General features: G+C 45.9%; 1 long non-coding RNA gene across 1 annotated transcript in view; it reads left to right on the top strand.

Annotated features, from left to right (window-relative positions):
- Positions 1-27,126, top strand: part of LOC133545566 (uncharacterized) — a 142,793-nt gene that overhangs the window by 99,746 nt on the left and 15,921 nt on the right. Inside the window, exon 2 of the long non-coding RNA XR_009804872.1 lies at positions 26,950-27,092. This is a non-coding gene — a long non-coding RNA (uncharacterized LOC133545566). The remainder of the gene's footprint in view (positions 1-26,949; positions 27,093-27,126) is intronic.

Raw genomic sequence — 27,126 nt, 5'->3', positions numbered from 1 at the left:
AAAACACACACCCACACATATACATACACACACACACACATACATTATTGTATTTCAGACCTTCTGGTGACCTCCGAAAAACGGCCATTTCGCTCCTAACTTGTTCACCGGTCCTCATATGGACGGTACTTCTCCTTGTTGGAGTTTTAAGAAGAGCAGAAATACAAGAACACACTCACACACACATACACACACACACACACACACACACATACATTATTGTATTTCAGGCCTTCTTGAGACCTCCAAAAAGTGCCTATTTCGCTCCTAACTTGTTCACCGGTCCTCATATGGACGGTACTTCTCCTTGTTGGTGTCTCAAGAAGGGCAGAAATACAAGAACACACAGACACAAAAACACAGACCCACACATTCACACACACACACATACATTATTGTTTTTCAGACCTTCTGGAGACCTCCGAAAAATGCCTATTTCGCTCCCAACTTGTTCACCAGTCCTCAAATGGACGGTATTTCTCCTTGTTGGTGTCTCAAGAAGGGCATAAATACAAAAACACACACATACACACACACTCACACACTCACACACATACATTATTGTATTTCAGGCCTTCTTGAGACCTCCAAAAAATGCTTATTTCGCTCCTAACTTGTTCACCGGTCCTCATATGGACGGTACTTCTCCTTTTTGGTGTCTCAAGAAGGCCAGAAATACAAGAACACACACACATAGACACACACACACACACGTACACACATAGACACACGCATTATTGTATTTCAGACCTTCTTGAGACCTCCGAAAAATGCCTACCTCTTAAGGACCACCCTTTGTAGATAAATATATAAATATTTGTATTTACAACATTAATAATGTATACATACTATGCAAATATAAAAAAGCTTGTTGTGAAAAATGAGTTGGCATTTCACAAGAAAAAGGTCACAGTTTCACAAGAAAAACTTTACATTTTGGCAGTATTAAAATGCAAATTGTAATTTTACTCAACACAAGTCAATATTTTACAAGAAAAACTGAACATTTGTCCAATATTATGATAAAAGTTGGAATTTCACCTAATAGTAGTCGCAATTTTACGAGAAAAGCTTAAAATTTGGGCCATTTTGTGAAAAGAGTCGTAATTTTACTCCACAAAAGTCAATAATCGGAATTTTACTGGGCAAAATTCTGACAAAAGTCATGATTTTACTCAGAAAATGTCACTATTTTTTACAAGAACAAAAAAAAATTGGCAATATTGTGATAAAAGTCAGAATTTTCTAGTACGAATGTCGACGTTTTGAATTAAGAAGGAGTAATTTTACGTAAAAAGTAATAATTTTTACGTAAAAAAGTAATATTTTGACGGGAAAATATTATTACAGAAATAACAGAAACAGAAAGAATATAGATAGATAGATAGATAGATAGATAGATAGTACTTTATAGATTCCTTCAGGAATATGAGAAATTGTTCAAAATTATGTGAGAAAAAAAAGTTTGCACATTGTGAGAAAAAATACTGCTTATAGTTATTAATTTTATTTTTATGTTTTGTTTGTATTTGGTTATTACAGTATGTCTCTCTCTCTCTCTCTCTCTATATATATATATATATATATATATATATATATACACATATCCATCCATCCTTCTTTTTCTACCGCTTGTCCCTTTTGGGGTCACGTGGGGTTGCTGGAGCCTAACTCAGCTGCATTCGAGCGGTAGGCGGGGTACACCCTGGACAAGTCGCCACCATATATATATATATATATATATATATATATACATATATATATATATATATATATATAAATTATTTTTATTTTTTCATTTTTGCTTTTAATTTTTGCCAAAAAGGGGCGCATTTCAATTTCTTACACACACTTGTTATTTCATATGTTGACCAGAGGGGGAGCACTTTTAAAACCGACACATCCATCCATCCATTTTCTGCCGCTTATTCCCTTTAGGGGTCGCGATGGGGCGCTGGTGCCTATCCCAGCTACATTTGGGCGGAAGGCGGGGTACACCCTGGACACTCACAAAGTGCATTATTTTTTTTAACATGCCTCAAAAACAGCAGCTTGGAATTTTGGACATGCTCTGCCTGAGAGAGCATGAGGAGGTTGAGGTGGGCGGGGTTGGAGGTAGGGGGGGGGGGGGTGTATCTTATAGTGCCCGGGCCGAGTTAGTTCTGCAACGGTTCTGGGTATTTGTTCTGTTCATGTTGTGTTACAGTGCGGATATTCTCCCAAAATGTATTTGTCATTCTTGTTTGGTGTGTGTGTGTGGGGGGGGGGGTTCACATAATTTTGATAGATTTCACCACCAGGGTTGCAAATGGGACATTCTCTATTAGATAAAATGGCTTTCCATATCGGGTCCTCATATGGACGGCACTTTTCCTTGTTGATGTCTCGAAATTGACAGAAATACAAGAACACACACACACACACACCCACGGCTTCGACGCTGCTATGTGTTGACAGCCTGCACACAAGTGAGAGCAGAAGGATGATGGCCTAGGAGAATACCTCAGGCTTTTGCACACCGCACCTTCACACACACACACACACACACACACACACACACACACTGTTCTGGCTGTGTAAACCAGAGAGATTAGCAGCTCATTACCATACCACAGGGGGGCTGTACACAAGGGCCTACGTGTTTCTATCTGTCTGTGTGTTTCCGTGTGTGTGTGTGTGTCTGTGCATATGTGTGTGTGTGTGTGTGTGTGTGCCACCGCACCTCCGAGCGTGCGTCCTAACAACAACTGTTCCATTATTTGTCAGTGGGGGTGTGCCGAGTGAACCTGCCACTAATCAGGAGGACGGCAAAGCGGGGACCTGGGAGAATTACCGAATATGTTTTAATCACGCTAGACAAAGATGATGAGATTAAACAAATGCCCCCTCGTTAAGCCGCTAAAGCAAAGTGAGTAAGGGGGGGGGCAGAGGCGACACCTGTGGTGACCGCACACAGCTGTGCTAATCATCCAGATTTTTGCTCCGTAGATTTGGGCCAGATCTCGTTTGGAACATTTTAATAGGAGTGCCTCGGCTCGATTTGCGAGCACGCCTGTGGGTTTGACTTTTTAGCGACACATATTAGTACACATATGTGCAAGTATGCATGAGAACACTCCCACATTGGACGATTTAGTAATAATAATAATAATAATTTAATAATGCTAATAAACTATAGAATGGTGTGTGTCAAAAACCCAAGAGTGTGTATGGTGTAAGACTATGTGAAGTACTTAATTGGAGCGTTTTACCATAAACCCAAGAGTGTGTATGGTGTAAGACTATGTGAAGTACTTAATTGGAGCGTTTTACCATAAACCCAAGAGTGTGTATGGTGTAAGACTATGTGAAGTACTTAATTGGAGCGTTTTACCATAAACCCAAGAGTGTGTATGGTGTAAGACTATGTGAAGTACTTAATTGGAGCGTTTTACCATAAACCCAAGAGTGTGTATGGTGTAAGACTATGTGAAGTACTTAATTGGAGCGTTTTACCATAAACCCAAGAGTGTGTATGGTGTAAGACTATGTGAAGTACTTAATTGGAGCGTTTTACCATAAACCCAAGAGTGTGTATGGTGTAAGACTATGTGAAGTACTTAATTGGAGCGTTTTACCATAAACCCAAGAGTGTGTATGGTGTAAGACTATGTGAAGTACTTAATTGGAGCGTTTTACCATAAACCCAAGAGTGTGTATGGTGTAAGACTATGTGAAGTACTTAATTGGAGCGTTTTACCATAAACCCAAGAGTGTGTATGGTGTAAGACTATGTGAAGTACTTAATTGGAGCGTTTTACCATAAACCCAAGAGTGTGTATGGTGTAAGACTATGTGAAGTACTTAATTGGAGCGTTTTACCATAAACCCAAGAGTGTGTATGGTGTAAGACTATGTGAAGTACTTAATTGGAGCGTTTTACCATAAACCCAAGAGTGTGTATGGTGTAAGACTATGTGAAGTACTTAATTGGAGCGTTTTACCATAAACCCAAGAGTGTGTATGGTGTAAGACTATGTGAAGTACTTAATTGGAGCGTTTTACCATAAACCCAAGAGTGTGTATGGTGTAAGACTATGTGAAGTACTTAATTGGAGCGTTTTACCATAAACCCAAGAGTGTGTATAGTGTAAGACTATGTGAAGTACTTAATTGGAGCGTTTTACCATAAACCCAAGAGTGTGTATGGTGTAAGACTATGTGAAGTACTTAATTGGAGCGTTTTACCATAAGTGTTGGCGAGAGCGAAGGAACGAGGAAGTCCATGTGGCCGGCGAGGAGTCGAGGCACGAGGGAGGCGGTCCAAATTCAGGGCAAAGGAACGGAAACACTGCAGAAATACGGGAGAACAAACAAGGATGTCAGACTCGAGGGAGAAGTGCAGAGAGAGCGAGAGAGAGAGAGAGCATAAGCCTTACGGTATCCGAATTGAGAACCAAGTTCCCGCGAGGATCCCTGGGTCCACTTGTCTTTTAAGCCGCTCGCCCTCATCAATTCCAGGTGTGTGAGGCAATCATCTGCAGGCTTGTAGCTGCGTGGACGTGCTGTCGGCTGAGAGAAAGCACATGTGGGCGTGGCCCGCGGTGCGCTCGTCATGAGGACGCATTGGCACTTGTACTTCCGGTTGAAAGCTCAGTCTAAACAGAAGGGCACTGCAGCAGTTCTCTCGTCCAAAAGATGGCGCCACAGCACAAACAACAACAAACCTGTTGAATGCCTTTACTTGCTTTGTTTTTCTTTGAACTAATCCATAAATTAGCCGCAAACGCTGTGGAAGGTTAAACGGTGGTTAGCACGTTAGCCTCGCGGTCTGGAGGTCGAGAGTTAAAATCTCTGTTTGCGTGTTCTCGACGTGCTCGCGTGGGATTTGAATGGGGGGGGGGAGGGAATTATATTTATATAGCGTTTTTTCTCTAGTGACTCAAAGCGCTTTACATAGTGAAACCCAATATCTAATTTTTACGTTCAAACCAGTGTGGGTGGCACTGGGGGCAGGTGGGTAAAGTGTCTTGCCCAAGGACACAATGTCAGTGACTAGAATGGCGGAAGCGGGATTTGAACCTGCAACCCTCAAGTTGCTGGCACGGCCCCTCTACCAACCGAGCTATACCCCCACCCCCAATTTCGCTGGTACAACATGCGTCTTTGGTCACCGTGTTTTCCGGACTATAGAGCGCGCCGGTATATAAGCCACACCCACCAAATTTTAGAAGTAGCCGCACCAGACTTTAAACATCAGGTATACGTTGTGAAATGAGTTATCCACACAGAGAGATTCTGTAAATGTTTATTTACATACTTTAATTGTTTCCACACGGCAGTAAAACGGCTGGGCAAACAAAACAGAAGCTAGCTCTCCAATTAGCTAAACATCCATCCATCCTTTTTCTATCGCTTATTCCCTTTGGGGGTAGCGGGGGGCGCTGATGCCTATCTCAGCTACAATCGGGCGGAAGGCGACGTACGCCCTGGACAAGTCGCCACCTCATCGCAGGGCCAACACAGATTCACACACTCGGGACCATTTAGTGTTGCCAATCAATCTATCCCCACGTGCATGTCTTTGGACGTGGGAGGGGCTTATCCCCAGGTGCATGTCTTTGGAGGTGGAAGGGGCCTGTCCCCAGGTACATCTCTTTGGACGTGGGAGGAAGCCGGAGTACCCGGAGGGAACCCACGCAGTCACGGGGAGAACATGCAAACTCCACACAGAAAGATCCCGAGCCCAGGATCGAACCCAGGAATAGCGTTTACCTGATTTCATATGGCGACAGCAGGAGAAAGACCTCAAGCACTGGGTTCTGGCAGGGTTCTCATAACTCCACCGGACTGAAGCCCGCCTGAGGGAACTGGAGAAAGAGCTGAGGAAGGCAAGAGCAACTTTAGCTCAGCACCAGGCCAAAATTTGAAAGAACTGCCCAAAGCCTCTCCACTGACTCACTAAAGGCTTTGAAGGTGATCTGGAGTTGGGGGGTCGATCGCCAACCCTTGTCGGTAGGCTGAAGGAGTAGTCGTTCCCAAAGTGGAGTGATCCGAGGAGGTCGATCAGTTTCGGATTAATTCTTTACTTTGTGTGAAGAGCATGATCTTCTTCAGCCTTCCTGCTGAGCAATAATTACATCGACACTTCGGTTCAGAAGGGAGGAATATCAGGGGGCTCCCGCTTACCATGAGTACCCAAGTGTGGTCACCCAGTTCTTTCCCAGTAGGCAATCAACCTATCCCCAGGTGCATGTCTTTGGAAGTGGTAGGAAGCCGGAGTACCCGGAAGGAACCCACGCAGTCACGGGGAGAACATGCAAACTCCACACAGAAAGTGTAACGGACTTAAGCTGTCGTCGTGCGGGTTCAATGGACCACCCAGGAAGGACATGCTTTCTTGAGCAGGTTTGAGTCTTTTATTTCTCAAATAAAGCTCGTCTTTCGGTCTGGTCGCTTCTCGCTCTCCTTCAGTCGGCCGCGTCGTCGTGCGCTCTTTTGCTTCCACTCCTCGATCTCTGCTGCAGTCTCTCCAACTCCTTCCTCGATCTCTCCTCCTTCTCCCCTTTTATACAGCAGGAGGAGATTAAATTGATTGTGTGCCGGTGTGTGTGCCACGCCTCCTTGCCACCATGTTGGGCAGGGCTGCAGCGTGCCCTGCCCCGCCGTCGGCCCGTTGGCTCCGCCTCTCCACACTGGGATTGAACCCAGGACTACTCAGGACCTTCGTATTGTGAGGCAGACGCACTAACCCCTCTTCCACCGTGCTCCCCTGAAACAACATGCTCTTTACTACTTCCGACACAGTGCTACCGTTCAAACTGTGTGTAATGTTACAGCGACCTGTCTTGTTTTTAATGAACGTTTGGGGCTACTATGCTACTGTAATTTAACGTTGCTCATTATGGTGGTACTTTGAGTGTTTTCTGAGGTGGGGACTCGGTAAAACAAGTTTGAGAAACACGTTTTTTTGGACCCAGTGATTTCCAGCATGGAACTGTCATAGGATGCCACCTGTGCAACAAATCCAGTCGTGAAATGTCCTCGCTCCTAAATATTCCAAAGTCAACTGTCGGCTTTATTTTAATAAAATGGAAGAGTTTGGGAACAACAGCAACTCAGCTACCAAGTAGTAGGCCACGTAAACTGACAGAGGGGGGTCAGCGGCGGAATTATGGTGTGGAGTTGTTTTTCAGGAGTTGGGCTTGGCCCCTTTGTTCCAGTGAAAGTAACTTTGAATTCTCCAGGATACCAAAACATGTTTTGGACAATTCCATTCTCCCAACCCTGTGGGAACAGTTTGGATGTTTCCAACATGACTGTGCACCAGTGCACAAAGCAAGGTGGATGACCGAGTCTGGTGTGGATGAACTTGACTGGCCTGCACAGAGTCCTGACCTGAACCCGATAGAACACCTTTGGGATGAATTAGAACAAAGACTGAGAGCCAGGCTGTGACGGATTCAAGTCGTCGTCGTGCTGGTTCAGGGGACCACCCAGGAAGGACATTTCTTTTGAGCCTGGGTTTCACTCTTTATTTTTCAATACGTTTTTCTGCCGCTCGGATCGCTCTTTCCGCTGCTCGCTCCTCGGTCGTCTCTCTCATGTGCTGATCTCTGTTGCTCTCGTTTCTCCTGCACTGTTGCCTCTGCTGCGGAAACTCTACTTCCCTCTCATCTTTCCTCCTTCTCCCTTTTTATACTGTGCGAGGAGATACGTAGATTGTGAGCCGGTGTGTGAGCCACGCACCTGATTTGGATTGCAGCGCCTTTCCGTTCCGCCGCATTCTACCGCCTCCTTGCCGCCATCTTGAGCAGGGCTACAGCGTGCCCTGCACCGCCGTCGGCCCGTCGGCTCCGCCTTTCCACTCAGGCCTTCTTGACCATTGGAAGAATGGTGGGAAAATGCCTATAAACACACCCCGCAACCTTGTGGACAGCCTTCCCAGAAGAGTTGAAACTGTAATAGCTGCAAAAAGTCATATTGAACCCTACGGGTTAGGAATGGGATGTGAGCCAAGGCAGGTGTCCAAATACTTTTGGCAATAGAGTGTATCTCAGAAGTCTTAATTCCATCTCTGGAATATAACTTTCTTGATGGAGATTTGCTCGAAACTTCCATCAAGGCAGACGTGCTCTAATCATAACGAGTCTGCCGCCCCGTTCCCAGAAAATAGTAATTACCACATTAAAACCCCAAATACACCATCCACGTCCTCCACAACTCATTAAAACTTCCGCCCCTTTATTGGAATAATATTTTCCACCTCACAGGTTTAATTGCTGGAACATCCATCCATCATCTTCCGCTTATCCGAGGTCGGGTCGCGGGGGCAACAGCCTAAGCAGGGAAACCCAGACTTCCCTCTCCCCAGTCACTTCGTCTAGCTCTTCCCGGGGGATCCCGAGGCGTTCCCAGGCCAGCCGGGAGACATAGTCTTCCCAACGTGTCCTGGGTCTTCCCCGTGGCCTCCTACCGGTTGGACGTGCCCTAAACACCTCCCTAGGGAGGCGTTCGGGTGGCATCCTGACCAGATGCCCGAACCACCTCATCTGGCTCCTCTCCATGTGGAGGAGCAGCGGCTTTACTTTGAGTTCCTCCCGGATGACAGAGCTTCTCACCCTATCTCTAAGGGAGAGCGAAGGAAACTCATTTGGGCCGCTTGTACCCGTGATCTTATCCTTTCGGTCATGACCCAAAGCTCATGACCATAGGTGAGGATGGGAACGTAGATCGACCGGTAAATTGAGAGCTTTGCCTTCCGGCTCAGCTCCTTCTTCACCACAACGGATCGGTACAACGTCCGCATTACTGAAGACGCCGCACCGATCCGCCTGTCGATCTCACCATCCACTCTTCCCTCACTCGTGAACAAGACTGCTGGAACAATTTTCTATTTTTTTTTTAATCAATGTTGTGTCCGGCGAGCTTCAGTTTTTTGCCCAAACTCATTTTGTTGCCACAAATCACGCTGGTAAGCCTCGCCTGCCCGAGTAGGATTTAAAGACAACGTACTCTTGCGTCGACGGTCGTGTCCGGAGGGAGACGTTCAACTAAGTCTAGGGGCTGACTCAGGAGAAAAAATAGGCTGACATTAATCCATCCATCCATCTTCAACCGCTTATCCGGAATCGGGTCGCGGGGACAACAGCTCTAGCAGAGACCCTCAGACTTCTCTCTCCAGAGCAACATTAGCAACCTCCTCCTGGGGGATCCCGAAGCGTTCCCAGGCCAGAGAGGAGATGTAACCCCCCACCCCCATCTGGTCCTTGGCCTGCCGCGGGGGTCTCCTCCCAGTGGGACGGGAAACGAGGACTTCCCTAGGGAGACGCTCGTGAGGCATCCGCACGAGATGCCCGAACCACCTGAGCTGCCCGGATCATTCCATATGCATGTCCAGAGGGAGACGTTCAACTAAGTCTAGGGGCTGACTCAGGAGAAAAAATAGGCTGACATTAATCCATCCATCCATCTTCAACCGCTTATCCGGAATCGGGTCACGGGGACAACAGCTCTAGCAGAGACCCTCAGACTTCCCTCTCCAGAGCAACATTAGCAACCTCCTCCTGGGGGATCCCGAAGCGTTCCCAGGCCAGAGAGGAGATGTTACCCCCCACCCCCCATCTGGTCCTTGGCCTGCCGCGGGGGTCTTCTGCCGCGGGGGTCTCCTCCCAGTGGGACGAGAAACGAGGACTTCCCTAGGGAGACGCTCGTGAGGCATCCGCACGAGATGCCCGGACCACCTGAGCTGCCCGGATCATTCCATATTCATGTCCGGAGGGAGACATTCAACTAAGTCTAGGGGCTGACTCAGGAGAAAAAATAGGCTGACATTAATCCATCCATCCATCTTCAACCGCTTATCCGGAATTGGGTCGCGGGGACAACAGCTCTAGCAGAGACCCTCAGACTTCTCTCTCCAGAGCAACATTAGCAACCTCCTCCTGGGGGATCCCGAAGCGTTCCCAGGCCAGAGAGGAGATGTAACCCCCCACCCCCCATCTGGTCCTTGGCCTGCCGCGGGGGTCTTCTGCTGCGGGGGTCTCCTCCCAGTGGGACGGGAAACGAGGACTTCCCTAGGGAGACGCTCGTGAGGCATCCGCACAAGATGCCCGAACCACCTGAGCTGCCCGGATCATTCCATATTCATGTCCGGAGGGAGACATTCAACTAAGTCTAGGGGCTGACTCAGGAGAAAAAATAGGCTGACATTAATCCATCCATCCATCTTCAACCGCTTATCCGGAATCGGGTCGCGGGGACAACAGCTCTAGCAGAGACCCTCAGACTTCTCTCTCCAGAGCAACATTAGCAACCTCCTCCTGGGGGATTCCGAAGCGTTCCCAGGCCAGAGAGGAGATGTAACCCCCCCCCCCCCAATCTGATCCTTGGCTTTCCGCGGGGGTCTTCTGCTGCGGGGGTCTCCTCCCAGTGGGACGGGAAACGAGGGAGACGCTCGTGAGGCATCCGCACGAGATGCCCGAATCACCTGAGCTGTGTTATGATCCGCTGCCCGGATCATTCCATATTCTAGTTTTGTTCCGTTTTTGTATTATAGTCTGCCAATGTTTGCCTTAGTTCCTTGTTTAGTCTGTTTCCTTAGTAACGTATTATTTTCACCTGCCCTGGTCTCCAGACGCACACCTGTTTTGTTAATCACCACCCTTATTAAAGCCTACCTTTTCTGTTCATTCATCCTCGCATCCTAGTTTGGGCAACACCCAGTTTGTGTTTCGCAACAGTAACGATTTCATATTTCTACTTGCTAACTTTCGGCTAGGCATTTGTTTCCCTCTTGGGGCGGCATGGCGTAGTGGGTAGAGCGGCCGTGCCAGAAACCTGAGGGTTGCAGGTTCGCTTCCCACCTATTGACATCCAAAATTGCTGCCGTTGTGTCCTCGGGCAGGACACTTCACCCTTTGCCCCCGGTGCCGCTGAATGAATGATGAATGAATGATTGGTGGTGGTCGGAGGGGCCGTAGGCGCAAACTGGCAGCCACGCTTCCGTCAGTCTACCCTAGGGCAGCTGTGGCTACTGATGTAGCTTACCACCACCAGGTGTGAATGAATGATGGGTTCCCACCTCACTGTGAGCGCTTTGAGTATCTAACAATAGAAAAGCGCGATATAAATCTAATCCATTATTATTATCATTATTATTATTAGCTCCCATGCTAGTAGTTTTTGTTTTGCCTTTTGTGCCTCGTGCAAGTGTTTCTGTTTTTTTCTCTAGCTCCCATGCTAGCGCTTTTGGTTCTTTTTTAGCTCCCATGCTAGTTCAGTTTGTTTTGACTAAGTCTGTTATCTTTTGTTAAATAAATCTATCATGTCTTACCTTCACGCTGTGTTGTAGCCTGACTGCATCCTTGGAAGAACGAACCCGCATTACAATGCCCAGCAATCGTTACAAGCTGGTTCCTTTCCAAGCGAAGGAGCAGCTTCTTCACTCCGAGTCTCTCTTGGGTGACTAAACTTCTCACCCTATTTCCAAGGGAGATGCCAGTATTTTTGGCCGCTTGTATCCGCAATCTTATTCTTTCGGTCATGACCCACATTTCATGACTATAGGTGAGAGTAGGAAAGTAGATAGCTCGGTTGACCGAGAGCTTTGCCTTCGGGCTCAGGTCTCGTTTCGTTACAACAGTGCGGCAGAGAGACTGCAGTTCTGCCCCAGATGCTCCGATTCTCTGGCTGATTTCCTTCTCCATCTTTCCCTCACTCGTGAACAAGACCTCCTCCACCTGGGACAGTCTCGTTCTCTACCTGGACTGTACAGAGTCTTGACCTGAACATATCTGCCTATGTGAGTTCACCGCAGTTAATAGCTTTAGGGAAAAAACTGTTCTTGAGTCTGTTTGTCTTAGACCTGATGACCCTGTAGCACCTTTCTGAAGGCAGCAGGTAAAACAGGTCAACGCCAGGGTGGGAGCTGTCCTTGATAAGGTTGGTAGCTCTGCTGAGGCAGCGGGAGGTGTAAATGTCTGTCAGGGAGGGGAGAGGGCCGATGATCCGCTGTTCTGCCTTTACCACTCTCTGGAGCCTCTCCTTGTCTGCAGCGGTGCAGCTGCCGTACCACGCTGTGATGCAGCGTGTCAGCAGGCTCTCAATGAATGAGCGGTAGAAGGTCAGCAGCAGGTTGGAGTCCAGGTTGTACTTCTTGAGGATTCTCAGGTGATGCCGCCGCCGCCGCTAAGCCTTCTTAGTGATAGCAGTAGTGTTATCTGACCAGGAGATGATGTCAGAGATAAGGACGCCAAGAGACCGGAAGGTGTAGACCCTCTCCACACACGTGTTGCGTTTTCTGAAGTCGACGACAATCTCCTTGGTTTTGTTGGTTTTGTGTTCAGAGCAAGGTTGTTCTCTGAGCACCAGTCTGCCAACTTCTCGACCTCCTCTCTGTAGGCTGTCTCGTCCCCCTTTGAGATGAGTCCGACCACGGTAGTGTCGTCCGCCAAATTCACAATGAGATTGTTGTTGTGGGTCGGACTGCAGTCGATGGTGTAGAGGCAGTACAGAAGAGGGCTCGGCACACAGCCCTATGGGGAGCCGGTATTTACGTTAGACTTTAATAACGATAATAAGTAAAAATAAAGTGAAGTGAAGTATATTTATGTAGCGTTTTTCTCCAGTGACTCAAAGCGCTTTTACTTAGTGAAACCCGATATCTAAATGACAAACCCTGTTTCCATATGAGTTGGGAAATTGTGTTAGATGTAAATATAAACGGAATACAATGATTTGCAAATCCTTTTCAAGCCATATTCAGTTGAATATGCTACAAAGACAACATATTTCATGTTCAAACTCATAAACTTGTTTTTTTTTTTTGCTAATAATAATTAACTTAGAATTTCATGGCTGCAACACGTGACAAAGTAGTTGGGAAAGGGCATGTTTACCACTGTGTTACATCACCTTTTCTTTTAACAACACTCAATAAACGTTTGGGAACTGAGGAAACTAATTGTTGAAGCTTTGAAAGTGGAATTCTTTCCCATTCTTGTTTTATGTAGAGCTTCAGTCCTTCAACAGTCCGGGGTCTCCGCTGTCCTATTTTACGCTTCATGATGCACCACACATTTTCCATGGGAGACAGGTCTGGACTGCAGGCGGGCCAGAAAAGTACCCGCACTCTTTTTTTTACGAAGCCACGCTGTTGTAACACGTGCTGAATGTGGCTTGGCATTGTCTTGCTGAAATAAGCAGGGGCGTCCATAAAAAATACGGCGCTTAGATGGCAGCATATGTTGTTCCAAAACCTGTATGTACCTTTCAGCATTAATGGTGCCTTCACAGTTGTGTCAGTTACCCATGCCTTGGGCACTAATGCACCCCCATACCATCACAGATGCTGGCTTTTGAACTTTGCATCGATAACAGTCTGGATGGTTTGCTTCCCCTTTGGTCCGGATGACACGATGTCGAATATTTCCCAAAAAAATTTGACATGTGGACTCGTCAGACCCCAGAACACTTTTCCACTTTGCATCAGTCCATCTTGGATGATTTCGGGCCCAGAGAAGCCGGCGGCGTTTCTGGATGTTGTTGACAAATGGTTTTTGCTTTGCATAGTAGAGCTTTAACTTGCACTTACAGATGTAGCGACCAACTGTATTCAGTCTGAAGTGTACCTGAGCCCATGCGGTGATATCCTTTAGAGATTGATGTCGGTTTTTGATACAGTGCCGTCCGAGGGATCGAAGGTCACGGTCATTCAATGTTGGTTTCCGGCCATGCCGCTTACGTGGAGTGATATTTCCAGATTCTCTGAACCTTTTGATGATATTATGGAGCGTAGATGTTGAAATCCCTAAATTTCTTGCAATTGCACTTTGAGAAAGGTTGTTCTTAAACTGTTTGACTATTTGCTCACGCAGTTGTGGACAAAGGGGTGTACCTCGCCCCATCCTTTCTTGTGAAAGACTGAGCATTTTTTTGGGAAGCTGTTTTTATACCCAATCACGGCACCCACCTGTTCCAAATAAGTGTTTGATGAGCATTCCTCAACTTTATCAGTATTTATTTCCACTGTTCCCAACTTCTTTATCACGTGTTGCTGGCATCAAATTCTAAAGTTAATGATTATTTGCAACAAAAAAAAACATGTTTATCAGTTTGAACATCAAATATGTTGTCTTTGTAGCATATTCAACTGAATATGGCTTGAAAATGATTTGCAAATCATTGTATTCTGTTTATATTTGCATCTAATTTGGAAATGGGGTTTGTACATTTAAACCAGTGTGGGTGGCACTGGGACACACCGGCAGTGACCCGGATGGCGGAAGCGGGGATGGAACCCAGAACCTTCAAGTTGCTGGCACGGAGTCTCTACCAACCGGGGAAACAAACAAAGCTCTGACGATTGCTTTATCATGTTTGCCTTAACTAGAGAATCCGACGTATCAAGTTGCAAGTGGCGGCACTGCTTGCCGCTCGATATCAACTCTCACATCCCGCTAGAGGAATAAAGCTCATGATTGACGACTGTGTGCTGGAGACAGAAGACGTCGTGACAGCGGCAGACACATCCAGGGGCAAAACCGTTCCAAAACTGACAATCAGCGGCTTTCTCTTTTGGGAAGAGAGGAAAGTATCACCCAAAGGTAGAGTTCTATTTTCACTTACAGAACCGGAATGCTGTTGAAAGTGAGCAACTTTTACTTGTCAATCAATTATCAATCTATTACGCTCCATTGAGGGATTCTTGGTGGCACCTGGGAGATATTTACAGCCAATTTCTGCGGCTTCATATTACATTTTGCACCGTCTGCAATGGTCGCCTGAATCCGACATAAATGAAACAAAATAGGGTGGAACTGTTAAGGTCTTGGTCAAGTGGGGGTGACCCCAGGATGGGAGACAAGATGGAATTAACAAAAAATCAAAAACTTTAATTAGACAACAAGGGATAACTAAGGGCGATGGGGCAGAAACGCACACCATGAAATCTGGACAAAATAGGTTCCTCGAAGGTCGGCGGGAGAAAGGGCCAGGGCACACTGAGCAGGGCAAGAGTCCGACAAAAGAAATCCTTTTACCTCAGGGGGACTAGGAAATAAACACACAAGATTAGGGAATTCAGGACCAAGTAGCGAAAACATACCAGGTCTGGTGAAGCAGGTGCATGCACGAGAGGAGTTCTGGAAACGATAACCGTCAAAAAGTGGCACAATTTGGAAGTTCAGTCAATGGTTTCGTGAAAAATATGCTTTAAAAATTCACGCGTGAATCGACGTTCAATCTTTGCAATAATCTTTCAATCAATCAATGTTTATTTATATAGCCCCAAATCACAAATGTCTCAAAGGACTGCACAAATCATTACGACTACAACATCCTCGGAAGAACCCACAAAAGGGCAAGGAAAACTCACACCCAGTGGGCAGGGAGAATTCACATCCAGTGGGACGCCAGTGACAATGCTGACTATGAGAAACCTTGGAGAGGACCTCAGATGTGGGCAACCCCCCCCCCTCTAGGGGACCAACCGAAAGCAATGGATGTCGAGACCGGGCTTTTTGCTCCGCCGCTCCCCCCCCCCCCCCCCTCTAGGGGACCGAAAGCAATGGATGTGGAGCGGGTCTAACATGATACCGTGAATGTTCAATCCATAGTGGCTCCAACACAGCCGCGAGAGTTCAGTTCAAAGCGGATCCAAGACAGCAGCGAGAGTCCCGTCCACAGGAAACCATCCCAAGCGGAGGCGTATCAGCAGTGTAGAGATGTCCCCAACCGATACACAGGCGAGCGGTCCATCCTGGGTCTCGACTCTGGACAGCCAGTACTTCATCCATGGTCATCGGACCGGACCCCCTGTGGAGGGGCGGACATAGGGGAAAAAAGAAAAGAAGCGGCAGATCAACTGGTCTAAAAAGGAGGTCTATTTAAAGTCTAGAGTATACAGATGAGTTTTAAGGTGAGACTTAAATGCTTCTACTGAGGTAGCATCTCGAACTGTTACCGGGAGGGCATTCCAGAGTACTGGAGCCCGAACGGAAAACGCTCTATAGCCCGCAGACTTTTTTGTGTGTGTGTGTGTGTGTGTGTGTGTGTGTGTGTGTGTTACTGCGAGACACACACTCAAGACACAGCTCTTCGCAATCAGAAATCAGCGGCCGGCTGCAGAGAGAAAAGAGAATTCATTAAACTCAGCCACCCACGCTGGGCCGCACATGAGACGGGGGGTGTGGGAGGGGGGGCGGAGAAGGAGGCGAAGCGGGGCGGTGAGGTGGATGGCGATGAGAGAAAGACGGCCAAGAACGAGGGGGAGTGAGAGCATGAAAACCGGGGGAACGGAGAGACGGGTCGGGGTCCACAGTAAAGAGAGGGCTCATCAATTGGATCACCTGTTCCAGTTGGGTGACTTGACGGTAGACGTTGATATTTAAACGCATTGCCCACAAGAGCGAATACGACAATTGACAAGCTTTATTTACTCTTCAGCATCTACATGCTGCCGCTAGGTGACATCATACGCAAATAGGGTGTTAGCGTTCACTGTTATGCTGCTGATACTGTTGCGTTTTGGACCTGTTCTTCCTCCGGTCAACACCTCCAGATTGTTTGATGACACATAAGCTGTTTTTAAATCAATCAGAGACAGAGGTTGCTCATTTTTCTATTTTATAACCAAAGCGCCTTGGGAGATCAATCTAGATACAACATTTCAAAGCTCGGTCCAAATTGATCTAATCCTAAAATGGCAGTTTCTCCCTCCTCACTCACTCTCACCCGCCCGTCTTCTTCTCCTCCCTACTTTGGACAGTTGAGATAATAGATTTGTTATGGCTTCATTCCGACATTCCAAACTCAAGGTCTATGTAAAAAGGCTCACACTTTAGCTGTTCTAAAATCTGACTAGGAAATAAAAAGACAACCAAATCCAACAACACCCAACTCTACAGGCCCCTAAAGCTGACCAACACGCCGGATTGTAGTCAGCTGGAGGCGTGTCTTAATGAAATTAAACAATGGATGTCCGCTAACTTTTTGCAACTCAACGCCAAAAAAACGGAAATGCTGATTATCGGTCCTGCTAGACACCGACCTCTATTTAATAATACAACTCTAACATTTGACAACCAAATCAAACAAGGCGACACGGTAAAGAATCTGGGTATTATCTTCCACCCAACTCTCTCCTTTGAGTCACGCATTAAAAGCATTACTAAAACTGCCTTCTTTCATCTCCGTAATATCGCTAAAATTCGCTCCATTCTGTCCACTAAAGACGCTGAGATCATTATCCATGCGTTTGTTACGCCTCGCCTCGATTACTGTAACGTATTATTTTCGGGTCTCCCCATGTCTAGCATTAAAAGATTACAGTTGGTACAAAATGCGGCTGCTAGACTTTTGACAAGAACAAGAAAGTTTGATCACATTACGCCTGTACTGTATATACCTTTATATACATATATACATACATATATACCTATACTGTATGTACCTTTATATACATATATACATACATATATACCTATACTGTATATACCTTTATATACATATATACATACATATATACTGTATATACCTTTATATACATATATACATACATATATACTGTATATACCTTTATATACATATATACATACATATATACTGTATATACCTTTATATACATATATACATACATATATACTGTATATACCTTTATATACATATATACATACATATATACCTATACTGGCTCACCTGCACTGGCTTCCTGTGCACTTAAGATGTGACTTTAAGGTTTTACTACTTACGTATAAAATACTACACGGTCTAGCTCCATCCTATCTTGCAGATTGTATTGTACCATATGTCCCGGCAAGAAATCTGCCTTCAAAGGACTCCGGCTTATTAGTGATTCCCAAAGCCCAAAAAAGGTCTGCGGGCTATAGAGCGTTTTCCGTTCGGGCTCCAGTACTCTGGAATGCCCTCCCGGTAACAGTTCGCGATGCCACCTCAGTAGAAGCATTTAAGTCTCACCTTAAAACTCATTTGTATACTCTAGCCTTTAAATAGACTCCTTTTTTAGACCAGTTGATCTGCCGTTTCTTTTCTTTTTCTCCTATGTCCCACTCTCCCTTGTGGAGGGGGTCCGGTCCGATCCGGTGGCCATGTACTGCTTGCCTGTGTATCGGCTAGGGACATCTCTGCGCTGCTGATCCGCCTCCGCTTGGGATGGTTTCCTGCTGGCTCCGCTGTGAACGGGACTCTCGCTGCTGTGTCGGATCCGCTTTGAACTGGACTTTTGCTCCCTTCTTTTCCACCGACACCAATTTCTTGGTTCAGGACGCTCACCTGCTCCCGATCACTAATCAGAGAGCTACTTATTCCTGCCTCGCACTTCACTCAGTCTGTTGTTTCCTTGTTTTCACCACGCTAACTTCTTTTGCGACCTTCACCTGACTTCGTACGTCGGCTCATTTGGAGATTAAATCATCCAATTTACCTGCACTGTGCTCCCCGTCGTCCTCTCTGCATCTCGGGGGCACGACCATGCGACCCAAACCAAACAATGGTTTGGGTAGGTTATTGAATATGATTAAAAACAAGAATAAGATGACTAATTCCGCGGTGATATTCGAGTGGGCGCCGGGCCCCTCTGAAGTGTATCGATTGGGCCCCAAGGTCAAAAAGGTGAGGAACCCCTGGTCGAGGGTACGCTTAATGATGATGCCTAATCGCGACTAAATCTGGGGTTTTTAGGAACAAAATGCGATTCATTGTGATTGAATATTTAAGAATGACATATTTTAATGTTGGTCGTTATGAGAGCCCGGTGTTTTTCTGAGGTGGTCCTAGGTTTTAAAAACGGAGAACCACTGTTCCTGCAACGTCAGCCAGGCTGTGACCCGGAGGCAACCTCTGCCACTCCATCCTCATCCCACACCTAATCCATGCAGGGCTAATCTGGTTAGCCCGGGCTGCTTGGGAAAATGAGCGAAAGCCTAATCTAATTCCCATTTAGCACTAATTAAGAGATTATCGACCTCATCCGGTTATCGCCCGTGCCATCGGGGGGGGGGGGGGCAAACAGCGCAGGGTCGTCGGTAAATAGAACCAGCAAGCAGGAAACATTGATATGTTCAAAGTCCTTTTAAAACGGACTTTGAAACAACGAGTTGTATGTACATTGAGACAACGTTGATGTTGGATCCGCGTTGTCGGTTTGATCAAATTTCAATGGTCGAATCAACTCCAGAACCCGACGTTGATTAAACGTCGTTAAAAAGCATGTTTTTTTCAACGTCGTGTTGTCGAGTATTGGTCGGGAAACGACCGAATTTCGACGGTCAAATCTACGTCAAAACCTGACTGGGACAGTCTCCTGCAGTCGTCGTGCGGGTTCCACTGACCACCCAGGAAGGACATTGCTTTTGCAGCTTTGACTCTGGTTTATTTTGCATTAAACCCCAGTGTAGGTCAGGTCCCTTTTCAGCGCCTTCTTCCACTGCTCTCTGTTGCTCTTGCTCTTCAGGCACTGCTGCAGGCTCTCCTCCTCCTTCTGCCCCGCTCTCTCCTCCTCCCCTTTTTATACATCGTGAGGAGAAATGTACCGATCGGATCGGAGCGGATCGGTGCGGCGTCTTCAGTAATGCGGACGTTGTATCGATCCGTTGTGGTGAAGAAGGAGCTGAGCCGGAAGGCAAAGCTCTCAATTTACCGGTCGATCTACGTTCCCATCCTCACCTATGGTCATGAGCTTTGGGTCATGACCGAAAGGATAAGATCACGGGTACAAGCGGCCCAAATGAGTTTGGGTCTCTCCCTTAGAGATAGGGTGAGAAGCTCTGCCATCCGGGAGGAACTCAAAGTAAAGCTGCTGCTCCTCCACATGGAGAGGAGCCAGATGAGGTGGTTCGGGCATCTGGTCAGGATGCCACCCGAACGCCTCCCTAGGGATGTGTTTAGGGCACGTCCAGCTGGTAGGAGGCCACGGGGAAGACCCAGGACACGTTGGGAAGACTATGTCTCCCGGCTGGTCTGGGAACGCCTCGGGATCCCCCGGGAAGAGCTAGACGAAGTGGCTGGAGATAGGGAAGTCTGGGCTTCCCTGCTTAGGCTGCTGCCCCCGCGACCCGACCTCGGATAAGCGGAAGATGATGGATGGATGGATGGAGGAGAAATGTAAATTGTGTACCGGTGGGCGATCCATGCACCTGAACTTGATTGTGGCGTAGCTCCCGGCAAGCCCCGCCTCGCCGCTCGCTCGCATCCTCCGCCTCCTTGCCGCCATCTTGGACCGGGCTCGGGCGTGCCCTGCCGCTCCGTCGGACCGTCGGCTCCGCCTCTCCACTGTTGTTTCAACGTTATAGTGGTTTTGTCGAATATTGGTTGGGAAATTGCCCAAGTTCAATGGTCAAATCTGTCATGTCCGTTGATAATGTGTTTGTTTGGCCATGTGCCGTCTGTTTTTTGGACTCTTTTTAGTTCCTGGTTGTGCGCTCTTGCTTGTCTTGTTTCCATGACTCCTCATTAGTTTCCGCCGTCTCACGTTTGGCACTCGCGCACCTGTCACTAATCAGGTCTGTATCATTTAAGCTTGCAGTTGCCAGGCAGTCGGCCTGGCGACATTACCTCCTGGACACCCAATGCTATCTGATATCCTTATTGTCAATCAATCAATCAATCAATGTTTATTTGTATAGCCCTAAATCACAAGTGTCTCAAAGGGCTGCACATACAACAACGGCATCCTCGTTACAGAGCCCACATAAGGGCAAGGAAAAACTCACACCCAATAAATATTACTACTCATGCCATTGTCATGCTGCCATAGTTTTCTTGCTGCTCGTTTCTTGCCACGTGAGGTTTGTGTATTCTTGTCACAGTAAGTGTTTATTTGTTTCATGTTGAAAGTTTTTTGCCTACGTGCTACTTTTTGTTTCATTAGTCAAGTTTGTTCTCCGCCTTTGTGCGCGCCTTTAGTTTTGTACCTTTTGATAGAGTTAAAATAAAATCATATATTTACCTCCGAGCCATCTAACTTTACTTGCATCTCGGGAAAACAAACACCCCAAAGTTCACATCCTGACAAACTCAAGTGCTAGTTTTTGTTTAATTTGTCAAGTTGGTTCTCCGCCTTTGTGCGCGCCTTTAGTTTTGTACCTTTTGATAGAGTTCAAATAAAATCATATATTTACCTCCGAGCCATCCAACTTTACTTGCATCTCGGGAAAACAAACACCCCAAAGTCCACGTCCTGACAAAATCAAGTGCTAGTTTTTGTTTTATTAGTCAAGTTTGTTCTCCGTCTTTGTGCGTGCCTTTAGTTTTGTGCCTTTTGATAGAGTTAAAATAAAATCATGTATTTACCTCCAAGCCATGTCCCATCCAACTTTACTTGCATCTCGGGAAAACAAACACCCCAAAGTCCACGTCCTGACAAACTCAAGTGCTACTTTTTGTTTTATTAGTCAAGTTTGTTCTCCACCTGTGTGCGCGCCTTTAGTTTTTTGCCTTTTGATAGAGTTAAAATAAAATCATATATTTACCTCCGAGCCATCTAACTTTACTTGCATCTCTGGAAAACAAACACCCCAAAGTCCACGTCCTGACAAAATCAAGTGCTAGTTTTTGTTTTATTAGTCAAGTTTGTTCTTTGTCTTTGTGCGCGCCTTTAGTTTTGTGCCTTTTGATAGAGTTAAACTAAAATCATGTATTTACCTCCAAGCCATGTCCGATCCAACTTTACTTGCATCTCGGGAAAACGAACACCCCAAAGTCCACGTCCTGACAAAGTCAAGTGCTAGTTTTTGTTTTATCAGTCAAGTTTGTTCTCCGTCTTTGTGCGCGCTTTTAGTTTTGTACCTTTTGATAGAGTTAAAATAAAATCATATATTTACCTCCAAGCCATATCCGATCCAACTTTACTTTTGCATCTCGGGAAAACAAACACCCCAAAGTCCACGTCCTGACAAACTCAAGTGCTAGGTTTTGTTTTATTAGTCCAGTTTGTTCTCCGCCTTTGTGCGTGCCTTTAGTTTTGTACCTTTTGATAGAGTTAAAATAAAATCATGTATTTACCTCCAAACCAGGTCCCATCCAACTTTACTTGCATCTCGGGAAAACAAACACCCCAAAGTCCACGTCCTGACAAACTCAAGTGCTAGTTTTTGTTTTATTAGTCAAGTTTGTTCTCCGTCTTTGTGCGCCTTTAGTTTTGTACCTTTTGATAGAGTTAAAATAAAATCATGTATTTACCTCCAAGCCATATCCGTTCCAACTTTACTTTTGCATCTCGGGAAAACAAACACCCCAAAGTCCACGTCCTGACAAAGTCAAGTGCTAGTTTTTGTTTTATCAGTCAAGTTTGTTCTCCGCCTTTGTGCGCGCCTTTAGTTTTGTACCTTTTGATAGAGTTAAAATAAAATCATATATTTACCTCCGAGCCATCCAACTTTACTTTCATCTCGGGAAAACAAACACCCCAAAGTCCACGTCTTGACAAACTCAAGTGCTAGTTTTTGTTTTATTAGTCAAGTTTGTTCTCCGTCTTTGTGCGTGCCTTTAGTTTTGTACCTTTTGATAGAGTTAAAATAAAATCATGTATTTACCTCCGAGCCATGTCCGATCCAACTTTACTTGCATCTTGGGAAAACAAACACCCCAAAGTCCACGTCCTGACAAAATCAAGTGCTAGTTTTTGTTTTATTAGTCAAGTTTGTTCTCCGTCTTTGTGCGCGCCTTTAGTTTTGTACCTTTTGATAGAGTTCAAATAAAATCATATATTTACCTCCGAGCCATCCAACTTTACTTGCATCTTGGGAAAACAAACACCCCAAAGTCCACGTCCTGACAAACTCAAGTGCTACTTTTTGTTTTATTAGTCAAGTTTGTTCTCCACCTGTGTGCGCGCCTTTAGTTTTTTGCCTTTTGATAGAGTTAAAATAAAATCACATATTTACCTCCGAGCCATCCAACTTTACTTGCATCTCAGGAAAACAAACACCCCAAAGTCCACGTCCTGACAAACTCAAGTGCTAGATTTTGTTTTATTAGTCAAGTTTGTTCTCCGTCTTTGTGCGCGCCTTTAGTTTTGTACCTTTTGATAGAGTTAAAATAAAATCATATATTTACCTCCGAGCCATCCAACTTTACTTGCATCTCGGGAAAACAAACACCCCAAAGTCCACGTCCTGACAAACTCAAGTGCTAGATTTTGTTTTATTAGTCAAGTTTGTTCTCCGTCTTTGTGCGCGCCTTTAGTTTTGTACCTTTTGATAGAGTTAAAATAAAATTATATATTTACCTCCGAGCCATCCAACTTTACTTGCATCTCGGGAAAACAAACACCCCAAAGTCCACGTCCTGACAAAATCAAGTGCTAGTTTTTGTTTTATTAGTCAAGTTTGTTCTCCGTCTTTGTGCGCGCCTTTAGTTTTGTGCCTTTTGATAGAGTTAAACTAAAATAATGTATTTACCTCCAAGCCATGTCCGATCCAACTTTACTTGCATCTCGGGAAAACAATCACCCCAAAGTCCACGTCCTGACAAAATCAGAAAGCGTGTTGTTTCAAAGTTATATTTGTGTTGTAGAATATTGTTTGGATGAAACAAAAGTGAAACTGCTCGTTGGTTTCGCGACAAGCGGAATGACCCAATTTAAAGGTCAAATCAATGTCACAACCTGACATTGAATAAACATCGTCAAAAAGCATGGCTTTTCAACGATGTTGTGACGGATTTAAGCCCTCGTCGTGCGGGTTCAGGGGACCACCCAGGAAGGACATCTCTTTTGAGCAGGTTTGACTTCTTTAGTTTTCAATAAAGCTTTTCTGCAGCTCGTATCGCTCTTTCAGCTCCTCTCCGCTGCTCGCTCCTTGGTCGCTCTTTCAGCTGCCATCGTCGTCCTCGTCCTCGTCTGCTTCTTGTTGCTCTTTGATCTCCTCCTCCTTCCTCCTTTTCCCTTTTTATACTAGATCAACCGTGTGCCGGTGTGTGAGCCACGCACCTGGATTAGATTGCGGCGGCGTTGCTCCCGGCACAACCCGCCTCATTGCTCCGCCACATTCTCCGCCTCCTTGCCGCCATCTTGGGCAGGGCTACAGTGTGCCCTGCCCCGCCGTCGGCCCGTCGGCTCCGCCTCTCCACAGATGTATGTGTGTTGTAGAATATTGGTTGGGAAATGACCAAATTTTAATGGTCAAATCAACGTCTGAACCTGACATTGATTAAACGTCGTCAAAAAGCACGTTGTTTCAACGTTAGGTTTCGAGTTGCTCAACGTCAGGACCAAATTCAACAAGTTCCCGACGTTGTTTCAATGTCTTGTGCCTGCTGCGACTCCACCTTCAGCGTTTTTCTGTCCAGAATGTCAGCCGTCGTCTTGCGGCAGAGAAGGAGAACGTGTGTGTGTGTGTGTGTGTGTGTGTGTGTGTGTGTGTGTGTGTGTGTGTGTGTGTGACAGGCAGAGAAGCTGAGGGACGAGGACATGACGAGGCGAGGCAGGGAGGGTTTGTCCTTGAAGGAGGACGGAGGTGTTCAGCTGGATCTAATGTGATGGAGGAAACAACTGGAGCACACACACACACACACACACACACGCACACACAGAAACACACACACACACACACGTTCGTGTATTTCCGACCTTCTAGGGACCTTCGAAAAATGCCTACCTCTTTAGGACCACCCTTTCTAGATCTATGAAGATGTGTATTTACAACATTAATAATATACATGTGGTCGGGGGTTGGGAGGAGGTGTGGTTTAAGAGGGGACAAGTATAATTTATCAACTCGAGTATTTTCATATATATATAAAATACTTGACTTTCAATGACTTCTGCTATATATGTATTTTTTTTTAAATTATATATATAAATAAAATAAATAGTTGAATTTCAGACGGCACCTATCAAATAGACAGTAATAAAAACACAGTTGTTCTAACTGTACTGTGCTTGCTGGTTACTAAGAAAAAAAAACAACAACACTTACCTTTCACTATTTGAGTAACCTTTTTTCTGCCATTTGCGTACTGGCGAGAGTCACTTGCCGTCAGGTGCACAACACCATGTAAATCGTTGGCCAATCAAAAAGCAACCCCATAACGCTATAGCCAACATTCACCAGGAGATGGCGACATACGACATAGAATCACTCTATAACAGACGGTGGGCAGTTTTTTATTAAAAATCCGTAGATGTTGTAACGTGATTGGGCAGGCAAGCTGTTTATATAACAGGAAAGCGGACGCGAAAACAGGCTGTCCCCACTCAGGTCCGGGAGAAAATTTCTTCCTGTCTGGGAGGGTTGGCAAGTATGGGTTCGATCCAACCCAGGTTAAGAACCACTGCTCTAGATATATGAAGATTTGTATTTACAAGTGAAGTGAAGTGAATTATATTTATATAGCGCTTTTTTCTAGTGACTCAAAGCGCTTTACATAGTGACACCCAATATCTAAGTTCCATTTAAACCAGTGTGGGTGGGTAAAGTGTCTTGCCCAAGGACACAACGGCAGTGACTAGGATAGCGGAAGCGGGAATCGAACCTGCAACCCTCAAGTTGCTGGCACGGCCACTCTACCAACCGAGCTATGCCGCCCCAACAACATTAATAATACATACAGACTATGCAAATATTTAAAAAAAAGTTGAGCTTTTAGTTTATTTATTCATCCCATTTTTCAATTGTTCACCGGTCCTCATATTGTCGGAACTTTTCAATTGTTCACCGGTCCTCATATTGTCGGAACTTTTCCTTGTTGGTGTCTCAAGAAGGGTCGAGATACAAGAACACACACACACTTACACACATTGCATTTCAGATAAAGAAGAACATTTAATCCATCCGAGTAAACGTGTTTGTCCTTCCGCAGAGCAGCCCGGTGAGGGACGTGGGCCCCGGTCCCAGCAAGGCTCTCTGCAAAGGACCTCGGTCGGCATCATCATTATCATCAGCTCACATGCACGAGCGCATGATCAAAGGCAAGCTTCCTCAATCTTCCCTGAGCAAAGAGCTGCTCCGGCATCTCGGTCCTGCCATAATCCCCCCCCACCCCACACCCATTGATCCATTTCACAGGGTTCAGCACCACGGGCCTTGTGGGTTGAGGGTTAAAGACGGCGAGGGACGTCTGCCAAGGGTTTGCAGTCTACAGCCGGCGGTCTCCTTTCCGCAACTTGTTTTTTTTCCGTCTCTCTCTCTCAAGGTGCTTCGCTTATGAATTGATTTTAATCTTTCATGAGGGCTTCTGGCCCATTTGCATAGTTTCTAGGCCTGCGTGGTCCTATTGTAAAGGATAGGTTTTATATACGGGAGAAGCAATTAAAAAAAGGCACAGGCATGGAATCTGGGCACAAATTAATTCACCTTAGCTTGCCTTTGAAGTCCGTGAGAGAGAGTTCGGACTGGAAGGCACAAGGATGGAGAAAGAGAGAGAGAGAGAGGGAGAGATTGAGGGTGGAGGCTGCGGAAGAAAAGTGGGAACAATGGAGCTGTTGTTGGTTGCCGGTGCGCCGGAACCGGGTTGGATGTCTCCATCTAGTGGCGTTTTTGGAGAACTGCAGGCTTCTCCTGTTAAAGGCCTACTGAAATGAGATTTTTTTTTTTATTTAAACGGGGATAGCAGGTCCATTCTACGTGTCATACTTGATAATTTCTCGATATTGCCATATTTTTGCTGAAAGGATTTAGTAGAGAACATCGATGATAAAGTTGGCAACTTTTGGTTGCTAATAAAAAAGCCTTGCCTGTACCGGAAGTAGCAGACGATGTGCGCGTGTGGAGCTCCTCACATCCTCACATTGTTTATAATCATAGCCACAAGCAGCAACAGCTATTTGTACCAGTAAAGCGACAAGTTTCCCATTAATTAGAGCAAGGATGAAAGATTTGTGGATGAGGAAAGTTAGAGTGAGGCACTAAAAAAAAAAAAAAAAGCGGCGGCAGTGGGTGCTTTTCAGATGTAATTAGACACATTTACTAAAATAATTCTGGAAAATCCCTTATCTGCTTATTGTGTTACTAGTGTGAGATCATACTGACATACCTGAAAGTCGTATGGCTGCGGCGAACACCAGTGTCTCAGAAAGAAGCCAATGGAGGAGCCAAGATCACAGATGCCTTTTTGACAGCTACAGGAGGAGGTCCCATAATCCACTGAAGTCTCCGGTAAGAGCTGACTTAATATCACAATTTTCCCATC

This window comes from Nerophis ophidion, linkage group LG02 (assembly GCF_033978795.1).
Source record: "Nerophis ophidion isolate RoL-2023_Sa linkage group LG02, RoL_Noph_v1.0, whole genome shotgun sequence".
NCBI lineage: Eukaryota > Metazoa > Chordata > Actinopteri > Syngnathiformes > Syngnathidae > Nerophis > Nerophis ophidion.
This window is presented reverse-complemented; position numbering and strand designations above follow the sequence as displayed.